We start from the raw sequence: 17,844 nt of genomic DNA, 5'->3' as shown, positions 1-17,844 counted from the left end.
AAATTCTGCTACTGTAATTAGCAGAATTTGCAATCCTTTTCCTAGCATGCTGACCACCGCCTCCCCCCTTTATGAAGCAAAAATTGCGTTCGCCTCGCAATTTCTGCTTCATTGTAGAAATTAGTGAAGCCTCCTGCCGGCGCAGCCGCCGTGATCATGTCCCTGACATGCCCCCGTTTGTCCGCTCCGCACCCCCGTTCACACCGCCCCCGCACGGCTCTGTCTCCTCCCTGGAAACTAAATTTTAGGGCCCCCCTGTCTAATGTACTCCAGGGCCCCCGAAGCCTTAATCCAGCTCTGTGGCAGGGGGGTGCCCCCTTTGGGATCCCGGCGTCTGTATTGTGACCACCACGAACCCGACGATCGGTATGCTGACCGCATACCATATTTTATATATATATATATATATATATATATCCCATTTGTGTGTGCACACACATACAGAGCCTAGGGAGATATGAAAGGGACAGAGAGGGAGAGAGGAATGGAGAGAGAAGGGGGGCTTGGGGAAGGAGAAAGTGGGGGAGCACGGGGAGAGAAGAGAGGAAGAGGACTGTAAGGAGGAGAGAGAGAGGCATGGAGAGATAGAGGGTCATGGGGAGAAACAGAAGGGGGAAATAATGAGAGAGGGGGAACATGGGCAAGGAGAGGGGATTTGGGAAGAGAGAGGGTGGGACTTTGAGAGAGATGTCAGAGAAAGATACGGGTGAGAGGGGGCATTGGGAGACAGAGAGAGGGCCATGGGAAGAAAGAGGCATGGGGAAAGAGGGGCATGGGAAGAGGCATGAGGGAGGGAGAGAGGGACGAAGGGGCTTGGGGGGAGAGAGATTTCAGCAGCAGCCAGCAGCACAATGATAAGAGGTGCCCGTGGAGCAGTTACATTTTACCTGCAGGTCGGGAGGAAGCCCCATGGTCCCACAAGCTGGTCCCCCGGGATGTGCAGTGTTCTGGAGGGCTACCAGTCTCCGCAGCCCGGCAACATTTAGGTGGCTGTGGAAGGATATCAGATAAGCGGGAGAGGCAGAGATGTGGGACAGGCAGAGGCACGGAAGGAGAGGAGGAGGAGACGTGGGAGGCAAGAGGAGGAGACGCGGGATGAGGAGGAGTATAGGCAGAGATGCCGCAGCCGCTGCTGGTGTGAGCTAGGAGGAGCACACTTGCGTTTGTACTGCTCAATTCCCTAACCCATTTATTCTGAGGTTGCTGCATTACAAGCACAGCCTGCTTTAGATCCGCTGTCTAAATAAATGATCAATCAGCTGTGCCGATTGATTGGCTGGCAGGGGGGGTTTCCAGGTACTCGGAAACCCCCCCTGCGTGCGCGTATGCAGCCTCATGAAATTGGGGCATCTCAGTCATTACTGTTTGGTACACTAGATGAGTGACATTTATACCAGTCAATATTTCTGGTCATTGAAACAATCACTTTGAAATCTGTTTTATTGGCAGTATCTAGTTAAAGCTAGAGATGAGCGCCTGAAATTTTTCGGGTTTTGTGTTTTGGTTTTGGGTTCGGTTCCGCGGCCGTGTTTTGGGTTCGAACGCGTTTTGGCAAAACCTCACCGAATTATTTTTGTCGGATTCGGGTGTGTTTTGGATTCGGGTGTTTTTTTCAAAAAACACTAAAAAACAGCTTAAATCATAGAATTTGGGGGTCATTTTGATCCCAAAGTATTATTAACCTCAAAAACCATAATTTACACTCATTTTCAGTCTATTCTGAATACCTCACACCTCACAATATTATTTTTAGTCCTAAAATTTGCACCGAGGTCGCTGTGTGAGTAAGATAAGCGACCCTAGTGGCCGACACAAACACCGGGCCCATCTAGGAGTGGCACTGCAGTGTCACGCAGGATGTCCCTTCCAAAAAACCCTCCCCAAACAGCACATGACGCAAAGAAAAAAAGAGGCGCAATGAGGTAGCTGTGTGAGTAAGATTAGCGACCCTAGTGGCCGACACAAACACCGGGCCCATCTAGGAGTGGCACTGCAGTGTCACGCAGGATGGCCCTTCCAAAAAACCCTCCCCAAACAGCACATGACGCAAAGAAAAAAAGAGGCGCAATGAGGTAGCTGTGTGAGTAAGATTAGCGACCCTAGTGGCCGACACAAACATCGGGCCCATCTAGGAGTGGCACTGCAGTGTCACGCAGGATGTCCCTTCCAAAAAACCCTCCCCAAACAGCACATGACGCAAAGAAAAAAAGAGGCGCAATGAGGTAGCTGTGTGAGTAAGATTAGCGACCCTAGTGGCCGACACAAACACTGGGCCCATCTAGGAGTGGCACTGCAGTGTCACGCAGGATGTCCCTTCCAAAAAACCCTCCCCAAACAGCACATGACGCAAAGAAAAAAAGAGGCGCAATGAGGTAGCTGTGTGAGTAAGATTAGCGACCCTAGTGGCCGACACAAACACCGGGCCCATCTAGGAGTGGCACTGCAGTGTCACGCAGGATGTCCCTTCCAAAAAACCCTCCCCAAACAGCACATGACGCAAAGAAAAAAAGAGGCGCAATGAGGTAGCTGACTGTGTGAGTAAGATTAGCGACCCTAGTGGCCGACACAAACACCGGGCCCATCTAGGAGTGGCACTGCAGTGTCACGCAGGATGTCCCTTCCAAAAAACCCTCCCCAATCAGCACATGATGCAAAGAAAAAGAAAAGAAAAAAGAGGTGCAAGATGGAATTGTCCTTGGGCCCTCCCACCCACCCTTATGTTGTATAAACAAAACAGGACATGCACACTTTAACCAACCCATCATTTCAGTGACAGGGTCTGCCACACGACTGTGACTGATATGACGGGTTGGTTTGGACCCCCCCCCCAAAAAAGAAGCAATTAATCTCTCCTTGCACAAACTGGCTCTACAGAGGCAAGATGTCCACCTCATCTTCACCCTCCGATATATCACCGTGTACATCCCCCTCCTCACAGATTATCAATTCGTCCCCACTGGAATCCACCATCTCAGCTCCCTGTGTACTTTGTGGAGGCAATTGCTGCTGGTCAATGTCTCCGCGGAGGAATTGATTATAATTCATTTTAATGAACATCATCTTCTCCACATTTTCTGGATGTAACCTCGTACGCCGATTGCTGACAAGGTGAGCGGCGGCACTAAACACTCTTTCGGAGTACACACTTGTGGGAGGGCAACTTGGGTAGAATAAAGCCAGTTTGTGCAAGGGCCTCCAAATTGCCTCTTTTTCCTGCCAGTATAAGTACGGACTGTGTGACGTGCCTACTTGGATGCGGTCACTCATATAATCCTCCACCATTCTATCAATGTTGAGAGAATCATATGCAGTGACAGTAGACGACATGTCCGTAATCGTTGTCAGGTCCTTCAGTCCGGACCAGATGTCAGCATCAGCAGTCGCTCCAGACTGCCCTGCATCACCGCCAGCGGGTGGGCTCGGAATTCTGAGCCTTTTCCTCGCACCCCCAGTTGCGGGAGAATGTGAAGGAGGAGATGTTGACAGGTCGCGTTCCGCTTGACTTGACAATTTTGTCACCAGCAGGTCTTTCAACCCCAGCAGACCTGTGTCTGCCGGAAAGAGAGATCCAAGGTAGGCTTTAAATCTAGGATCGAGCACGGTGGCCAAAATGTAGTGCTCTGATTTCAACAGATTGACCACCCGTGAATCCTTGTTAAGCGAATTAAGGGCTGCATCCACAAGTCCCACATGCCTAGCGGAATCGCTCCGTGTTAGCTCCTCCTTCAATGCCTCCAGCTTCTTCTGCAAAAGCCTGATGAGGGGAATGACCTGACTCAGGCTGGCAGTGTCTGAACTGACTTCACGTGTGGCAAGTTCAAAGGGCATCAGAACCTTGCACAACGTTGAAATCATTCTCCACTGCACTTGAGACAGGTGCATTCCACCTACTATATCGTGCTCAATTGTATAGGCTTGAATGGCCTTTTGCTGCTCCTCCAACCTCTGAAGCATATAGAGGGTTGAATTCCACCTCGTTACCACTTCTTGCTTCAGATGATGGCAGGGCAGGTTCAGTAGTTTTTGGTGGTGCTCCAGTTTTCTGTACGTGGTGCCTGTACGCCGAAAGTGTCCCGCAATTCTTCTGGCCACCGACAGCATCTCTTGCACGCCCCTGTCGTTTTTTAAAAAATTCTGCACCACCAAATTCAAGGTATGTGCAAAACATGGGACGTGCTGGAATTGGCCCAGATTTAATGCACACACAATATTGCTGGCGTTGTCCGATGCCACAAATCCACAGGAGAGTCCAATTGGGGTAAGCCATTCCGCGATGATCTTCCTCAGTTGCCGTAAGAGGTTTTCAGCTGTGTGCGTATTCTGGAAAGCGGTGATACAAAGCGTAGCCTGCCTAGGAAAGAGTTGGCGTTTGCGAGATGCTGCTACTGGTGCCGCCGCTGCTGTTCTTGCGGCGGGAGTCCATACATCTACCCAGTGGGCTGTCACAGTCATATAGTCCTGACCCTGCCCTGCTCCACTTGTCCACATGTCCGTGGTTAAGTGGACATTGGGTACAGCTGCATTTTTTAGGACACTGGTGACTCTTTTTCTGAGGTCTGTGTACATTTTCGGTATCGCCTGCCTAGAGAAATGGAACCTAGATGGTATTTGGTACCGGGGACACAGTACCTCCAACAAGTGTCTAGTTGGCTCTGCAGTAATGATGGATACCGGAACCACGTTTCTCACCACCCAGGATGCCAAGGCCTCAGTTATCCGCTTTGCAGTAGGATGACTGCTGTGATATTTCATCTTCCTCGCAAAGGACTGTTGAACAGTCAATTGCTTACTGGAAGTAGTACAAGTGGGCTTACGACTTCCCCTCTGGGATGACCATCGACTCCCAGCGGCAACAACAGCAGCGCCAGCAGCAGTAGGCGTTACACGCAAGGATGCATCGGAGGAATCCCAGGCAGGAGAGGACTCGTCAGACTTGCCAGTGACATGGCCTGCAGGACTATTGGCATTCCTGGGGAAGGAGGAAATTGACACTGAGGGAGTTGGTGGGGTGGTTTGCGTGAGCTTGGTTACAAGAGGAAGGGATTTACTGGTCAGTGGACTGCTTCCGCTGTCACCCAAAGTTTTTGAACTTGTCACTGACTTATTATGAATGCGCTGCAGGTGACGTATAAGGGAGGATGTTCCGAGGTGGTTAACGTCCTTACCCCTACTTATTACAGCTTGACAAAGGGAACACACGGCTTGACACCTGTTGTCCGCATTTCTGGTGAAATACCTCCACACCGAAGAGCTGATTTTTTTGGTATTTTCACCTGGCATGTCAACGGCCATATTCCTCCCACGGACAACAGGTGTCTCCCCGGGTGCCTGACTTAAACAAACCACCTCACCATCAGAATCCTCCTGGTCAATTTCCTCCCCAGCGCCAGCAACACCCATATCCTCCTCATCCTGGTGTACTTCAACACTGACATCTTCAATCTGACTATCAGGAACTGGACTGCGGGTGCTCCTTCCAGCACTTGCAGGGGGCGTGCAAATGGTGGAAGGCGCATGCTCTTCACGTCCAGTGTTGGGAAGGTCAGGCATCGCAACCGACACAATTGGACTCTCCTTGTGGATTTGGGATTTCAAAGAACGCACAGTTCTTTGCGGTGCTTTTGCCAGCTTGAGTCTTTTCAGTTTTCTAGCGAGAGGCTGAGTGCTTCCATCCTCATGTGAAGCTGAACCACTAGCCATGAACATAGGCCAGGGCCTCAGTCGTTCCTTGCCACTCCGTGTGGTAAATGGCATATTGGCAAGTTTACGCTTCTCCTCCGACAATTTTATTTTAGGTTTTGGAGTCCTTTTTTTACTGATATTTGGTGTTTTGGTTTTGACATGCTCTGTACTATGCCATTGGGCATCGGCCTTGGCAGACGACGTTGCTGGCATTTCATCGTCTCGGCCATGACTAGTGGCAGCAGCTTCAGCACGAGGTGGAAGTGGATCTTGATCTTTCCCTAATTTTGGAACCTCAACATTTTTGTTCTCCATATTTTAATAGGCACAACTAAAAGGCACCTCAGGTAAACAATGGAGATGGATGGATTGGATACTAGTATACAATTATGGACGGGCTGCCGAGTGCCGACACAGAGGTAGCCACAGCCGTGAACTACCGCACTGTACTGTGTCTGCTGCTAATATATAGACTGGTTGATAAAGAGATAGTATACTCGTAACTAGTATGCATGTATAAAGAAAGAAAAAAAAACCACGGTTAGGTGGTATATACAATTATGGACGGGCTGCCGAGTGCCGACACAGAGGTAGCCACAGCCGTGAACTACCGCACTGTACTGTGTCTGCTGCTAATATATAGACTGGTTGATAAAGAGATAGTATACTCGTAACTAGTATGTATGTATAAAGAAAGAAAAAAAAACCACGGTTAGGTGGTATATACAATTATGGACGGGCTGCCGAGTGCCGACACAGAGGTAGCCACAGCCGTGAACTACCGCACTGTACTGTGTCTGCTGCTAATATATAGACTGGTTGATAAAGAGATAGTATACTCGTAACTAGTATGTATGTATAAAGAAAGAAAAAAAAACCACGGTTAGGTGGTATATACAATTATGGACGGGCTGCCGAGTGCCGACACAGAGGTAGCCACAGCCGTGAACTACCGCACTGTACTGTGTCTGCTGCTAATATATAGACTGGTTGATAAAGAGATAGTATACTCGTAACTAGTATGTATGTATAAAGAAAGAAAAAAAAACCACGGTTAGGTGGTATATACAATTATGGACGGGCTGCCGAGTGCCGACACAGAGGTAGCCACAGCCGTGAACTACCGCACTGTACTGTGTCTGCTGCTAATATATAGACTGGTTGATAAAGAGATAGTATACTCGTAACTAGTATGTATGTATAAAGAAAGAAAAAAAAACCACGGTTAGGTGGTATATACAATTATGGACGGGCTGCCGAGTGCCGACACAGAGGTAGCCACAGCCGTGAACTACCGCACTGTACTGTGTCTGCTGCTAATATATAGACTGGTTGATAAAGAGATAGTATACTCGTAACTAGTATGTATGTATAAAGAAAGAAAAAAAAACCACGGTTAGGTGGTATATACAATTATGGACGGGCTGCCGAGTGCCGACACAGAGGTAGCCACAGCCGTGAACTACCGCACTGTACTGTGTCTGCTGCTAATATATAGACTGGTTGATAAAGAGATAGTATACTCGTAACTAGTATGTATGTATGTATAAAGAAAGAAAAAAAAACCACGGTTAGGTGGTATATACAATTATGGACGGGCTGCCGAGTGCCGACACAGAGGTAGCCACAGCCGTGAACTACCGCACTGTACTGTGTCTGCTGCTAATATATAGACTGGTTGATAAAGAGATAGTATACTCGTAACTAGTATGTATGTATAAAGAAAGAAAAAAAAGCCACGGTTAGGTGGTATATACAATTATGGACGGGCTGCCGAGTGCCGACACAGAGGTAGCCACAGCCGTGAACTACCGCACTGTACTGTGTCTGCTGCTAATATATAGACTGGTTGATAAAGAGATAGTATACTCGTAACTAGTATGTATGTATAAAGAAAGAAAAAAAAACCACGGTTAGGTCACTGGTATATACAATTATGGACGGGCTGCCGAGTGCCGACACAGAGGTAGCCACAGCCGTGAACTACCGCACTGTACTGTGTCTGCTGCTAATATAGACTGGTTGATAAAGAGATAGTATACTACTAATATTATATACTGGTGGTCAGGTCACTGGTCACTAGTCACACTGGCAGTGGCACTCCTGCAGCAAAAGTGTGCACTGTTTAATTTTAATATAATATTATGTACTCCTGGCTCCTGCTATAACCTATAACTGGCACTGCAGTAGTGCTCCCCAGTCTCCCCCACAATTATAAGCTGTGTGAGCTGAGCAGTCAGACAGATATATAATATATATAGATGATGCAGCACACTGGCCTGAGCCTGAGCAGTGCACACAGATATGGTATGTATGTGACTGAGTCACTGTGTGCTGTGTATCGCTTTTTTCAGGCAGAGAACGGATTATAAATAAAAGTGGTGGTCACTGGTCACTATCAGCAAAACTCTGCACTGTACACTACTGAGTACTCCTAATGCTCCCCAAAATTAGTAAATCAAGTGTCTAAACGGAGAGGACGCCAGCCACGTCCTCTCCCTATCAATCTCAATGCACGTGTGAAAATGGCGGCGACGCGCGGCTCCTTATATAGAATCCGAGTCTCGCGATAGAATCCGAGCCTCGCGAGAATCCGACAGCGTCATGATGACGTTCGGGCGCGCTCGGGTTAACCGAGCAAGGCGGGAAGATCCGAGTCGCTCGGACCCGTGAAAAAAAACATGAAGTTCTGGCGGGTTCGGATTCAGAGAAACCGAACCCGCTCATCTCTAGTTAAAGCCATAGCCAAAGTGCATAGATGTGCTTTGTCAGACAGCTCTGTAGAACTTCACTAAGGAAGTTATACACAATTACTTGCATTCTGTTATATGACTGGACCGTTTACCTGTAAGAGTTGTGCTACTGAAACTTGTTAGAATTTACAGATACTACAAGGTTGTAATCTTAGGCTTGGTAGTTGGAGATCTGATGAATATAAGTCTAGGATTTCTTTTTGCCATACAGGAATGGGTCACTACCTAGCCTCTACTTTTCGATTTGTAGTTCTGTTATCCAACAAATGTTTAGATTGAGACTATTCTCTGTACAGATGGAGACTGCATATAGCCACTGCATGTTTATTAAATAGTCTGTCAGTTTATAGCATAGAATAAGTTACGCATTATTTATCTCTTGGAATCAGCAAATCACTTCCTTGCATGCTTTGATTGCACATTTTGTAACTTTGCCAGTAGATGCCACCGCCTTGTCTACAGCTTTAATGACACCAACAGCCATCGCCTGGCGCATGTCACAGACTGCAAAACTGCCTACAAATGGAATATAGCAGTAAATGTCAGTTGTCAGAAAGAAACCTTTACACAGCGAGTATTGCAATTACTCATTGCTTTAGTACTGTTAGTGACATTGGGGGTCATTCCGAGTTGTTCGCTCGTTGCCGATTTTCGCTATGCTGCGATTTGTTGCAAATTGCGCATGCGCAAGGCACGCAGGGCGCATGCGCTTAGTTATTTAACACAAAATTTAGCAGTTTTGCTGTGGCTTCTGCAGCGCTTTTCAGTCGCACTGCCGATCGGTATATGATTGACAGGAAAGGGGCGTTTCTGGGCGGCAACTCAGCATTTTCCAGGCGTTTGCAAAAAAACACAGGCGTGTCAGGGAAAAACGCGGGAGTGTCTGTAGAAACGGGGGAGTGGCTGACCGAACGCAGGGCGTGTTTGTGACGTCAAACCGGGAACTAAACGGACCGAGCTGATCGCAATCTAGGAGTAGGTCTGGAGCTACTCAGAAACTGCAAAGAATTATTTAGTAGCAATTCTGCTAATCTTTCGTTCGCTATTCTGCTAAACTAAGATACACTCCCAGAGGGCGGCGGCCTAGCGTGTGCAATGCTGCTAAAAGCAGCTAGCGAGCGAACAACTCGGAATGACCCCCATTGTTACTTATGTTCATGCAGTATGACTGAGGGTGGGATGTATTAAAATACATTGCTGCCCCTCGCCACCTACCGCAGCGATGTTGATCGCATATGTACTAACATATGCGATCAACATCGCAATGCGGTGACGGAGGCCCCCGATACCTGTGAGGTGGTGTGCGGGGGGTCTCCGTCACCTCCCAGGGGTCTCCACACTGCCCGCATGCCGGGAAGCAGCAGGCAGGCTGCCCCCGGTGCCGCCTCCTCCCTCCTGCACCCGGAAGGACCTCCGGCTGCGTTGCCAGGAGGAGGAGGAAATTACCTTCCGGGACCAGGGCTGCCTGGAGGAAGGTATGCCGGGGGAGGGGGGGGGGGACGTCTGCGGTGGGGGCAGTGCAGGCGGTGGGTTGCAGCGGCCGGCGATAAGAAGCCCATAGGCTTCTATAGGGTATCGCCATCCAGAGATGGCGATACCCTGGGTGGCGAAAAACCGGCGGTGAGGTCTTAGTACATTTGAAAATGCGGTAAAACCCCTGAAAATGGGGGCTTTACCGGATTTTTCCATTAATACATCCAGCCCCCGTTCATGGACTTAGCTTGACCAGCAATTCAAGGTCAGAAGGTCTACAAACTGACCAACATCAGAGGTTCTCAAACGTGGCCCTCAATGTACCCCAAAGGTCAAGATTTTTCGTTTATCCATGCTGGGCCACAAGTAACTTAATTAGCACCTCAGTTAACATAATTTAACCATATGTTCTGAGTCAAGGATATACCTAAAACCTGGACCATTGGGGTGCCTTGAGGATTGCGTTTGAGAACCTCTGACCAACATGCTAGTTTCAACAAAGAACTTCACCAACACTATGCAATATTAAACATGAGAAAGCCTTTAACTTTGCAAGTCAGTGTTGGTCTCCGGTATATAAAGGACATTGGGGGTAATTCCAAGTTGATCGCAGCAGGAAATTTTTTAGCAGTTGGGCAAAACCATGTGCACTGCAGGGGAGGCAGATATAACATTTGCAGATAGAGTTAGATTTGGGTGGGTTATTTTGTTTCTGTGCAGGGTAAATACTGGCTGCTTTATTTTTACACTGCAATTTAGATTGCAGATTGAACACACCACACCCAAATCTAACTCTCTCTGCACATGTTACATCTTCCTCCCCTGCAGTGCACATGGTTTTGCCCAACTGCTAAAAAAATTCCTCCTGCGATCAACTCAGAATTACCCCCACTGTCAGTAACTAGCTCAGTAAGGTATGCAATATTTAACACAACAGGGGGACACTTACGTGACCATTCCCTGTTGAAATTTATACCAAGACTCCCAACATAGCATGACATCTTTTAGTAGCCACTAGCCATAGCAGTTTTGTTTCTGTAGTGATAGTTGCTAACTACTACAGCCTCACATTTGACTGCACATGAAGTAACTAACTAACTAGTCTGGCCACCACAGCAACAACAGCATAAGATTAAAGTTAGCTACAGTTTGCCAAGAGACAAAGCTTGCCGTTTTAGCCTGACATTGATGCTGTAGCCACACCTTACAGGAGAGTCAGATTTTACTGTAGCATGAAGTAGAGTATTCCCATGCATAGTTTGCATTGTCATATTAGGGAATCACTGATATGGTGTAGAACAGTGTATTTGAGAATGTCAGATCAGTGGAAGCTTGTATTACTGTGTGTAACTAAACAAGTGTTTACAGGCCCTTTATGTGCAAGTATTGCATTGTTATACAGGCCCTGTTACTCCATGTCTCATGGGCTGATAATAATGATAGATCCTCATCCAGCCACTTACCTAGGGGAGGGTAACTGGAGAATGGGCCTAATTCAGACCTGGTCGCAAGCAGGCGTTTTTTGCACTGCTGCGACCAGGTAGTTACCGCCTACAGGGGGAGGGGGTAATCGCTGTGCAGGGGTGCAAATGCATGTGCAGAGAGCTGCACAAACAAAAGTTTGTGCAGTCTCTGCACAGCTCAGGACTTACTCAGTCGCTGCGATGATCCGGCCTGGAGCTGACATCAGGAACCCTCCCTTAAAACGGCTGGACACGCCTGCGCTTCTTTGGACACTCCCTGGAAACGTTCAGTTGACACCCACAAACGGCTCCTTCTGTCAATCTTCTTGCGATCGTCGATGCGATTGCTTTCTTCGGTAAGTCCATCGCTCTATGACGATCCCAGTCGCCAGGGGGCAATGCACCTGCGCATTGCGGAGCATACGCATGCGCAGTTCTTACCTGATTGCAGCACTGCTAAAAAACGTAGTGTGCAATCAGGTCTCCACAATGGCAGTATCACCAGATTTTTGGGATGGTTTTACAGCATTTTGCCAGATCTACGGGCAATTTTCTCTTTCAATCCTGCAAATTTACAGGCTACGTGAGCAGTTTCACAGTCCAGCACTGGAATGTAGCCATCATTAATCTGTCCTGTGTGATAAAGGATTATTACCTGCAGGGTATACAGTTGACTATATTGAATATTTATACCTCCAGATGTTAGATACATAGTTATGCGTATTGAGCTGTGTAGCTAATTAATGTTTCCAACACACTGCAGAAGGAGTTACCTGTGCTGTGACACTGCCAGTCTCCATTGGTGGGTCACTCTTGCCATCTCTAGCCACATTGACTCTCTTCATATCTTTTACAGATATGTATGGCTAAAGCACAAACCCCAAGGGTTACCACCAGCAGCAGCAAAAGCAACTGCCGCGTAGTAGTCTTAGCACCTACTGAACTGGGAGCCCCAGCTAACTAGTTGCTAGACTGGAGCACTCTGTCAACATGGAGAGAATGTTGACATATTAAATGTCAACATTGTGACAATGTCAATGTTAGCATTAGGGTTATGTTTAGGGGTTAGGATTAAGGGGTAGCCATCGGAGTTAGGGTCACCGTTAGAGGTAATATTATGATTAGGCTTAGGGTAAAGCATACATTAAACATTGTCAACATTCAGAACATGTTGACATTTCATCAGTATCAGCATAATATACCAAATCCACATTAATTATACACATCAAAACGTATAATTGTGTGTTATTAGTTTAAGCAGGCTGTTTGTCCATTCTTGTGACTCAGATGAAAATGATAAAACATTATGACCAATCTATGCAGAAATCCAGGTTTTGCAATTCAAAAGGGATCCAGGGCCACTAGTTACATCTTTTACAAATTGTCCGTAGATGCCTTTAAATTCATACCAGCAAATGTATTGAGAATAATAGTATACATGTAATATATATCCTAATCAGGAAAGAAATTAAATGATGTAGTTAGGAAAAGCCCATTTTAGTACATATGCATAATAATAACAATATCAGTTTACTTTACGCTACTCTTGTACTGTACACCTCATAGGCACCTGATAGAAACAAGGTTTGCGTAGTAAAAGGTTGGTATTAGAAATAAGAGTAAATTAATAAGTAAAAATGTAATCCTGGTACAGAGGAACATAAATTCAGTCTGACACTTCCCACACTATCTTTAGTGAATTCCCCAAGATTAATGTATAAATAAAGTTCCATCTTCACACTAGAAAATATGGTCAAATTTGAAACTTTGAAATTACAAGATCTTATCATTAGTTTTCCTTCCTGAATCTTATCTTTAAAATTACATGTTGGTTTTAGCAAAAGTCAGACTGATGAGTCACAGGAAGACATCTATTAATAACAAACCATTTATAGATGTGTTCATAATATATTTTTTCGTGGTAATAATCATCTTTTGCTTCACACTCATTTTCAAAGATCTGTTTTGTATTTACCCCTCCCTGTAATTTGAGCTTCAGGGGCTGTTCCGTACCTATCAAAATATAGATGCGGAGACATAGATGGGTAGACGCATCGTTGCTCATACACAAATGGCATCTTTATGTTCTGTAGTATATTATACCAGACCATTAAGATTTTGGGTGTTACACAGTTAAAGTTGCACATTTAGGATGTACTACCATTAACATACAAGTTTTTAGGAATATGCTCCACTAACCAGATGAAACGAGGCTGCTTCATGCAGCATCAGCACCCCCACACCCCAAATCCCTACACACAACATATATATGGTGCTTCTTTCATACATGTCTAAACTCCTGACTATATGCAGTTATAAACTTAGAATGTAATGCTGTTTTACAGTTATACTATTAGAGTTACCCCCTGTCCCAGTGTATCCTATGCAACTGCCTAATTGATTGCCCCCATATGCCCAAGCTGTATTCTATAGACCGGTTACCGCGCTATTCATTTTCGAATTGTCCCTCCACCAAATTAGCTGGAGTTCCCCTTAGTGACTGGAATATTACTTGCACCAGATGTATGAAACTCTATGTCAGGCATGTCCAACTGCGGCCTTCCAGCTGTTGAGAAACTACACATCCCAGCATGCCCTGACACAGCTTTAGCATTCCCTGACAGCAAAACTGTGTCAGGGCATGCTGGGATATGTAGTTTCACAACAGCTGGAAGGCCGCAGTTTGGACATGTCTTCTCTATGTAGTGTAATAACAATTAGATGATTTAACAAATATAGAGATAAGGTGAAAATAATACATAAATGAATTAAATGAGCTGGATAAGAAGATAATACAATACTAAAGACTGGGGGTTCTAGACCAGGAGATCAGGGTGCAGTATTCATGTCATGTTATTTACATAGTCGAGTCACAATATTATGACCACCTCCTACATTTGACGTCAGTAGTGCATAGCCCATGATGTATGTCACGTGTCGTGCACTGGCTTGGTGGGTATAAAAGGTCTGTTGTAGGTCGTCTGCACACATATCACTCATTGTGCTCATGGGTAAAAGGGGCAATTTATCTGAGTTGCAAAAAAGGGATGATTATTGGCTTTCGGGCCTAGGGTGGCAGTATTTCTGAAACAGCGCAGTTTGTGCCAATCTACCAGCACTTTATTGAGTCACTCCCAGCCCGTCTAGCTGCTGTCCATGCTGCACAGGGCAGTTACTCTGGCTATTAGCTGGTGGTCATAATAATGTGACTCAACTGTGTGTATATGTATATAATTTATCATTTACACAATGAGCTTAGTGTCTATATTTAGGCGTATGGGGATTTATGGTGAGATGCCAGTGAATTGGGCAGTATTGGACCTGAGTAGCTGTGTGCAGTGGCATCACTTGGGTGGGTGTCACCCAGTTTGCCTTACTTACCCTGGCGCCTCCATCTCTGGATCCACACAGGTGCCATAGAGAGAGTGGCCTTAAGTCCACAAAGCCACGCCCCCTGATCCATGACATTTTACAGGCATGGCTGTATGTCACACCCCCTTTTCTCGTAATGCAGGGGGATTTCCCAGTTCTCCAGTCATATTAATGAGTGATCATTTTCACTGTGAGTGATAAATTGCACCAGCCAATTAGCTCCTAACTGTCATTTTTCAAACACAGACTGTGACATGGCAGTTAGGAGCTGATTGGCTGGTGCAATTTATCACTCACAGTGAAATTTATCACTCATTGATAAAAAAAATGGCATAGATTTACTAATGTGCCTCTCCCTATAATTGTTGCTTCAGGGGCTGTCCTGTGCCGTTCAAAATATACTGTAGCTCAAACGCCCAATAATCATCTAGTGTACAGTATACCCAGCCTAAGGTGCCTGACTGCAATGAGGAGGAAACTACAAGTGAAACTGATTAAAACAGACAATTGACAGCACCACCAGACTAGCGGCAGCGGCGGAACTTGTAGAACCAACCTAGTTACATATATTTGTGTATGTGCAATCTCTGATTTTCTTTTCACATTTTAAGGTTTATATTGGTTTATATTGGTAAATATGACCCAATAGTCACATAATCAAGACTGGTTCATAGCTCTGCCATTGCTGTCTTAACAGCAGTGTAGGCCCCTGAGAAAAGCAATGCACTGGGGCCCCTAACCACCCTGCAGAGGTAGGGGTGGGAGGTACTATCAGCGGCAGCTTTGATGTTCCGGGGATGGTAGGGGGTGTTCTATCTTCTGCTCAGCATGTAGGACCTGGAGCAGTAATTTCTGCTAATTACTCTTTTACTGCACAGATGATGGGAGATGGGGTGGGAGATGGGGTGGGAGGGAGAACGCTGTAGAAGGGGCATTGGGCTGAATGAAGGGGCCCCGGTACATGACTTACAGGGTGCTAAGGCAGGGTTTAATACACAGGGCAGGGGTGGATAATGGAGTGGGCTTAATATTCATCATTTTTTGGTGGGAGGGCAGCCTGCTTGATTACAGATATCTCCAGTTCCTGGAAATAGATTTCTTAGCTTTTATGGGGTAAAACACTAGAGAGTCCCACATTTCAGGAGATACTGGAGACTTGGGGATCAGAGTTCAAAAGCCAGAGCGATCCATCAACAAAAAAATAAAACTGCATACCAGGCATGTGGAGATGGAGCAGGGACCAGCTGCTGGAAGGCTGATATCTCTGGTTCCGGGCATAGTAGAGACAAGCTGCCAGTGTCCACCGAAAGGGGAGAGTCCCAGCTTTTAGAGTATGGCCTCACAAAAACTCTAAGTAAGACAGAACCCAAGATATCTGGCTGGGAAGAGCAATTAACAGGCTCAAAGGGGGCCACTGCTTTAATGTCAGATATCTCTAGTTCCCCAGGTCCGATTTTTAAATATCTGGTACCCCTGGAAAAAAGGGTCGCTCAGCTATCAGCCTAGGGCCCTTAGACTCCTGGGGCCCTTGGGCAAGTGCCCATTGAGCCCATATGAAAAGACAGCCCTGAGCTCTGCCCCTCTCAGCTTTAGTACCCCATGATCAGGCCATCTCATGCATCCCTTCTTTTACCATGGCCTACAATACCAGGCTAGTCAATATGAACAGATGCCTGCTACACAATTAGAAGGGCATGGTCTTTTGCATGAATTGAATAAAAATCCAAAATGATCCAACCGTTGACACCCTTCCATCTTCTGTGCCTCCCTAGAACATGATTGCTAATTGCATTAATGCTCATTTACACACATACTTCCCTGTTACCTGTGTGAAGAGGAAGAAACTCACAATTATGAGACTAAGAAGTAGATTTACTAAATCTTCTACAAATTAAAAGAGGTGGTGTTGCCCATAGCAACCAATCACATTCTAGCTTTCATTTATCTATTGTATCTTAGAAAATTATCTTAGAAATAATCTGATTGGTTGCTATGGGCAACATAACCTAATCTGATTGGTTGCTATGCGCAACATCACCAACATTTATTTTTAGAAGTATTAGTAAATCTACCTCTAATAGCTACTTAGTGTAGTCAGGCAGTAAATCATCTTATTCACTACGATTTTCTAACCTCCATGTGACAGGATGTGCCGGTGGCTGATGTGCAAAGTGGGACAGGAAAACTGAACAGACATCCTACTCTCGTATTTCTACCTCATAGCCCCAGGCCACTAAAAATCTATCCTTTCCCCAAATGACTATGGGGGTTATTCAGTTAGGTCCGTTATTTTGCCTAGGCGAAAAAAAGTGACTTTTTGCTATTTTTAGGGCGAATGGGGATTCGCCCTATTCAGTAGCAGGACCTTTTTTTCGTCTAGGTGAAAAATTCAGCAGGAGCGGAAAAACATGTGGATCGGCAAATCACCTATTCCAGCCAAAATAAGTGCCGTTTTTGCAGATTTTGAGGCATTTTTCACCAATACCTTTTCACAAAAGAAAGGGTGAAAAGCACTGGCGATCATGTCTTAAAAATGGGCAAAAACGGCCCACAATTGAATAGGCAGGGGGACGAATTCAACAACTCTGAGATTACCAGAGATAATTGAATACCCCTATAGCTTATGTGTGGCAAAATTCAGGAGATGGTGAAGTATCTTTTTTAGATCCCCTCTACTGTTGCTCATGACTGTGATTAAAGGTGCATATCTGCAAATATGAAAACTCACCACAAGGAACTGGCCAGATTCCATAGGGCTAACAATATGGTGTGGCGAGTACATGCACCAGAGGCCTTGTTTATACCTCCCTGGTATGGTCACATGACCAAACAATCCTAATTGGCACAATCATTAATTCAGGGGGGGGGGAAACATGTATCTAATACATAAACCTTCTGTTCTACGAGGACATCATGAATATGGGTTACAATCTTAAACATTGCACACACTGAAATCACATTAAAAACTTATTGCAGTGATGATGTCATCAAGGGCAGTACTTATATTCCAAAAACTATGTTCATAACATACAATCACATTCTCAGCACCCTTTTCAACATAATAATATCCTTTTCATATTTCCATGGCAGTGAACTGTCCT

This window comes from Pseudophryne corroboree, chromosome 2, assembly GCF_028390025.1.
Source record: "Pseudophryne corroboree isolate aPseCor3 chromosome 2, aPseCor3.hap2, whole genome shotgun sequence".
In the NCBI taxonomy this organism is placed as follows: domain Eukaryota; kingdom Metazoa; phylum Chordata; class Amphibia; order Anura; family Myobatrachidae; genus Pseudophryne; species Pseudophryne corroboree.
Note: the sequence above shows the minus strand (reverse complement) of the source record.